Source organism: Agelaius tricolor, unplaced genomic scaffold (genome assembly GCF_023055355.1).
Source record: "Agelaius tricolor isolate 1412-34295 unplaced genomic scaffold, bAgeTri1.0.p SCAF_11, whole genome shotgun sequence".
Lineage (NCBI taxonomy): Eukaryota > Metazoa > Chordata > Aves > Passeriformes > Icteridae > Agelaius > Agelaius tricolor.
Window position 1 is genome coordinate 15,118,709 of NW_027269271.1, and position 6,292 is coordinate 15,125,000.

Below are 6,292 nucleotides of genomic sequence, written 5' to 3' on the forward strand. Positions count from 1 at the left end.
AGTAATTTACACCTAGGCACAACTACAGCTCTGATGTGGGAACATTTTACACCCAGTTCACATGTACAGAGACGATTAGCAGCAGTGAAGCCAGCAGAAAGCCTGATATTGGATTCCTCTTGCATTCTCCCCTCTTCTCAGCACTTAATTTTGCTTTCCTGGAACACCCAGAGGTGGAGTGTGGGAAACCCCTGGGCTGCCATCTCACCCACTATGGCATCTTTGGAGAACTTGCTGTACTAAATCCCAGGGTGGAATTTATTTCAGCAGAGCACAACCACTTTTAACTGGCCCAGGGAATTCATCCTCCAAATAACCTCCCATAGCTTTATCAAAATCCAGAGATGTGTTTTCTCCCCATGCCAACAGATTTTTTTTTTTTTTTTTTTGCTTGGCCGAAGCAGCAGTACTGAAGTTGAAATGAGAAAAAACTTGAGTGTTTTCTCAATTTTCATTGTGCTCTCCCTCTTGTGTACATGGACTTAGAAAACCACTATCTGTGATTTGCTGCCACCCTCCCTCCTTCCTCCTCCCTATTATCAACACTGAGGTGATGAGGTTCTCTGCTGCTTGTACAGCCATCTTCAATTAAAATACTCTTCTGCAGCTGGGTTGTTTGAGGTGTGATAAATAAGTGGTGAGTGTGGGTCTCCTGCCCCAGAGGTGACTTGTGTCCCTGTTGCTTGCCAAGGTCCTGTCGGTGCTGGAGTGAGCCATCAGCTGAGCCACACATCCAGAAATCTCGTACTGGTGGGAGTATTCTCAGCATCACATCTCTAATGAGCATCGTGTTAGTGGTGTCCCCAGCTACAGACTTTCTCCTGCTGAAGGCAAGTGCACATCTCATGGAAGAGCTCCTCCTCATCTGCTCTTCTTCCCTGGCCCTCAGATAAAATGCTGGGTTTTCTGAAGCCCCTTCCTCAGCTCCATACCAGCCTTGTTTCTGAGCTAGTGGCCCTTTCCTGGGCTGGGTTACCTCACTGGGAGCAGAAGTAATTTCCCATGGCCCCTGGGGAATGGAAATACCCTGGGGATCGGGACAGTGGCTGCTGGTTTGTAGTGCAAAGGAAGTGTATTCACCAGAATTAGACATTTATTTCTTCTTTTTAAAGAATACAAGTTTTTTTTCTTAATTTTCCATTTGTTTATATAATGCCTCAGCTGCTTTCTTTTAAAAGAAAGGTCAGCCTGATGGATATTTCTCTGGGAAAAGTCCAAGATGCTTACCTCGTTATTTCTTGGGCTACTTCAAAATCAAATATGTCTTTCTCTTATGTTTTACAGTCTTCGCTGCTGATGGGAATAGACCTGGATTATATTTGCAGTGATAGGTAGAAGAGAGTGTGTGTGTTTTTGCAATTTTCTCATTATTTTTATATTTAATTACCAAGATCCTGAGCCATGTGTGCTTAATTCAAGATGCCTACAAATGGCCAGAGAACAAAGCAGGATTGTGAATTTCTGCAGGGTCCAGGCTTTAGGTGCTTATCATGGCTTGGGAATTTGGGCTTTTTCCTGAAGTCTGCATTGAAGCCCTTTAATAAAAAGGAAAGTTAGCAATGAAAGCTTGCAATCAAATAAACAACAAAAGGGCAAAACTGTATTTCACCTTCTGTAATTTGATCTGTAAGAAATGTAAATCACTCATCCAGAAGAGAGAGGTTTTCAATTAGTCCTCTTTTCTTAAACATGCAAATCCCCCAGCCATGTTTAGCAGCACAGTTTTGCCCTAACTCTGCAGAGAATTCCCAAGCAACCTTTAATAGACGGCCATGCCTTCAGGCTTGTCCACTTATGTTTTCTCTCCTGCCTGGGCACAAGATAGATTATGCATATTATTATTCATAAGTGCCACCTACTGAAAGCATAACCACAGGCACGTTTGCAAATGGTGGGCTTGCCCCAGCTGTCCCCGCTCATGTGAAACATTCCTACTCTCCAACAGACCCCTCCAAGCCCTTCCCCAAAATCCAGGTTATTTTCTTGCCAGACATCCTGGCACAGAGGAGGACATGGAAAATGACCCATGGAGTTTAAAGGCAGCTGAAATTGAAGGGACTATTCCCCATTTTCCTCCTGCAGAAGTTTTTCCTGATGTTGCTTTGGTTGCCTCTCCCTGACCCCTGAGGCTCCTGCTGCCTTGTAGGATGCTGGAATCATGAAAGGTAGTGGATATGATATGAAATATATGTTCCTCATTAAAAATGGGATTTCTCTGACTGATGCAAGAAACAATAAATAGTACAGAAGAACTGAGAAGTAAATAGATAAGAGTCTCATATGACTGGGTGTTATTTGTTCTTTCTTAGATAAGGGGTAAAAGATAACTGTTTTACAGATGAAAATTCAAGTAGTTTTAGAATAAATATATATTTTTTTAATCTGCTCTTGCATATTAGACCATTTTCCCGAGAATGAGTATGTTTGTATAAGAACAAAGACACAGGATACAAGTAATTTTCAGTTTGCCATAAAAATGATTTTCAAAAAAGATATAATTATGAATTAGGAATACCATTTAAATAAAAGTCTTGAATGCTAGTGGCTAGAATTAAGCATAACCGTATGTTTCTACAAAAGGTCAATTGTGATTTTAATTACTCTTATGTAAACTAGCTCATGTTTGAACTGCAGTTATAATTAATATACATGCCTTATTGCCACGTTATTGCATTTTTGATCATGACAGACTTATTGTGTCTGAGCAGTCTGAATGAACACATAATGGATGTGAACCTCTTTGGGCTGATTTTCTGTTACACCAGATTTATGATGATATAACAGCATTAGCTCTGACTGCTCTGCACTGAGACCAGGGTGGGGTGGGAGAGGTGTGCATTCAGTGATGGGAAGCACTGCTCCAGGACAGCAGGATGGATGTGAAAGCAAGGCCTGGAAATACAGTTGCAATGTCTTCCTTCCTTAGAGAAGTGTCCAGGGGTAGAAGCAGTCAGGAGAAGTACAAGAGTCTTGTAGGGTTTCTTCTCTCTCTGTGGAAAGGCATGGTGGAAGTGTTCTCCCTGGTGGTGGATGGAGCTGAGCTGTGTCACAAGAGGTGCAGCTTCTTTCCTCTGCTCTCACTTTTGGCTTTCAGGGAGCAGTGAAACCTGAGAAACTTACTGGAGCATCATCCCCTGTGCCTAAGCACAGCCCAGCAGCAGTGGCAGCTGCAGGAGTCCCACTGCCCCTCCTGCCCTGCCCTAGAGCTCATGGGCACAGCTTTGGCTGCAGCCCAGTCCAGGTCTGCCCAAGGCATTGCTGTTCTCAGGTACCAATCAAAGAGTAAAGGCAGAATAAAAACTTTGTACCCTGATGCACATTTTCGGCACCCTTTCTTTCCCATCTACAGGATGCAGGATGCCAGTTTCTGGCTCTGAGCGGGTCCTGAGCCGCCCTCTCTGTTGGCCTATCCATGATCTACCCCCAGCACCAGCTGGGATTCAGACAGCAACTCCCAAACACTGGCCATGATGGACATGGGCTTGGAAAAAGGATCCTCACACCACTCTGGAGATCAGAAGGTACCTGTTGGAAAACCCACTGAAGGGTATTAAGGCCTGACAGAGGTGTGTTCCCCCCTGTGCTGGGGATGCCACTGGGTGGGGAGGTTAGCCCAGGGTGGTGGAAACAATGACAACTGAAATACCCCTAAACTGGGGAAAACCAGGGCTACAGAGGCTCACCGGATCTGGGCTCATGCTGAGAGTTGGATATTGCATGCAGTGAGGGGACCTGGGTTTGTCCTGCTTCTGAGAAATGCTTGGTAAAGAGGCAATGCTTTATCACCCTCTGTGACACTGTTACTTTACAGTGTGCTTAGAAGGCTGGATCAGTCTCCATCCATCTCTTACCTTCTAACTTGCAACAGCTGCTCCTTGCTACATTTGTCTTTGTGAACGAGAAGAGTGATAACTCTTCACTCAGGTAAAGATAAATACCAGGGAGATTTACCTGGGGTGTGTGGGTGTATCACACAGTGTGCTCTGTGAACAGACAAACTCTCTACAAGCTTGCAATGCATAAATGCTCTATATACGTGTGCATGCATGTGTCTAACCTTGGTGCAGCCAGACATACCCCATGGATGGTGGGCATGTGTGCACCTCTCTGCAGAAAAGCTGTATTCATACGTGCATGATTGCACACATAAATATTGCCAGGAAAAACCCAAATCAAGTCACTATAGATATAGCATCATGGAAAATTAAAGACGAAGCTGAGAAGAGACAGCATTAATAACCAAGGCTCTTGTGTCACCAGTCAAGAAAGATGCCTTATTGCCTTATGAAGAGGAAAAAAGAGCACGTGGAAATCTTTAAGTAATAGACACAAGCATCACAGGCACCCACCCAGGAGCACGTGCATTTAAAGGATGTGTGTGTGTGTGTGTGTGTGTGTGTGTGTGTGTGTGTGTTTGTGTGGGTGTTTTATGCATCTGGAAAGGCTCCCTGAGACAACTGAACACAAAGCCAGCATGTGTTTGTGTTAGGTTGAGATGCTGGCATTAAGATGATTATATGAGTCTATTAGCAGGGTGTTATGACTCCAATTTCACTTAACATCTGAGTTCACATTAAAATATGCCCTTGGCCTGACAAGGCATTATTAACTTGCATTTAATAAAAATAAAATATTACATTTAAAAAAATTGAAAGCTGACAAATTTGATTTAAATGAATACTGAACTCCAGGCAAATGTGTTGCTTGAACTCTGCCTGCTGTACTGGAACTGACAGGAAGCATTAAAATAATCCTGAGTGGTCAATATATGATTAAATATCACATGTCAAGCTTAGCAGGAATATTCCTTCCAAAGAAAATTATATTGTTAAAAATAAGTGACAAATTCTAAGCAGCTCCTTCAAATTCATAAAGATATGTGAAAGAATGGAAGTAAGCTTATAATAAACTGGGATGTCTGCAGGGGACAGAGAATGTACTGCCTCCTACACAGAGCCATACAGAACATCTACAGGTAATCAGATAAAAATGATTGCACATATTTGAAGCAATAAATTTCCTTTGCATTTGCTATAGAACATAAAGAGAAGAGACATCCTACATTTTCACACCATGTTTTCATCTGGAAGTTTTTGCTGTCATGCTGTTCTGTCTAAAGAGTTTATTTATTTGTATAGAGACTCAAGCATCTATATGTGTGCATACATGCCTAGATATATACACACATGCTAAAGCCATCATAAGTGATGTTCAGACTGAGAGAATGAAAACTAAGATTTTAAAGGAAATAGTTGTAACAGTAACAGTGAAATGCCCCTCTCCAGTCCACCGTTAGATGTTTGGGAACGCTAATGCATCATGGATTTTTTTTCTGTTACAGATTCCAGCTGGGAGAACATGCTTAAACATGATCAACTTTCATCATGTGTTTGATGAAAGACAGACATGTATGTCATTGCTTCCACTTGCTTCAACAGGATCAAAACAGGATTTCCAGGGTGCAATAAGGGTAGTGCCCAGAAGTCTATTTAGATTAGGTACAGCAACAAAATATTGGAATCTACAGCTTCAGATAAATGACTCAATATGCCTAGGTCAAGAGGTTACTGAAGTCAGGTGAGATCTGAGACCTATTTGTCACTGACTGAGTTCAAATTATGTTTTAAATATTGTCAGAAATGAAAAACTGCTGCCAGATGGTGTCATGTTAATTCATCTCACTGTGCTCAGAAACTGTCCTTCAGTTCCATCATGGTGCCTGTTATCCTGCCTTAGTGGGGTACCTGTCAGAGAACCTGCTTTTGCTGAGAAGCAGGGGCTCTGCTCAGCCCTTGCTTCCTGCTTGCAAGATGGATGTGTTGCATTTCTGTGGTGTCTGGCTATAGAGATCTGTACAGCACATATGGGGCTGAGACATGGCTCTTCTTGGAAAGCAGTGCATGTTGGGTGGGAAGAGGTTTGAGGCTTCATTAGCTCTTACTTGATTGAGAAATCTGCTATTCTACCCACCTGGTCCAGGGAAATGGATTTATTGCTCTGTAGAAAGATGCATATGGAGGTGAAGACTTTGCTGCATTAGTGCAAAGGGCCTTGAAGCTCTCCCGTGCACTGCACAGGGCTGGCACAACTGTCCTGTTCTTTTCCTCTGCTCCCATTTCCATTTCAAGACTGTAAGAAGTGTGCCACCCTGTTGTCCCCTGGGCAAAGGGGGGATATGTTCTAGTTTACAGTGTTCAAGGGAACACAAAATGACATGGATCAATTTTATGCTTCTCCTCTCTCCCTTGCACATCTGCTCTTCTTCCCGAGCCTGCCTTCAGCTCTGCCTTCA